Raw genomic sequence first — 237 nt, forward strand, 5'->3', positions numbered from 1 at the left:
TGATTATCGTCAAATAGCTAGAAACGTCATTATGCGTCTTAAGTGAATAAGGCACAGCATTTTCCTTATCCATGCTGGTGATCTGCGCGCTTTTGACAAACAGGAAGAAATAGTAACTTTGGGGGCGTTATGTCTCTGATACACCAATTGCCTTTCTTTTACTTTTCACCACATGAGTCTGAAATTAATGTGTCTTGTAGGGAGTGCTTTGTTAAAATAAAAAGGACATTTCTTTAA

Source organism: Montipora foliosa, chromosome 4 (genome assembly GCF_036669935.1).
Source record: "Montipora foliosa isolate CH-2021 chromosome 4, ASM3666993v2, whole genome shotgun sequence".
In the NCBI taxonomy this organism is placed as follows: Eukaryota; Metazoa; Cnidaria; class Anthozoa; order Scleractinia; family Acroporidae; genus Montipora; species Montipora foliosa.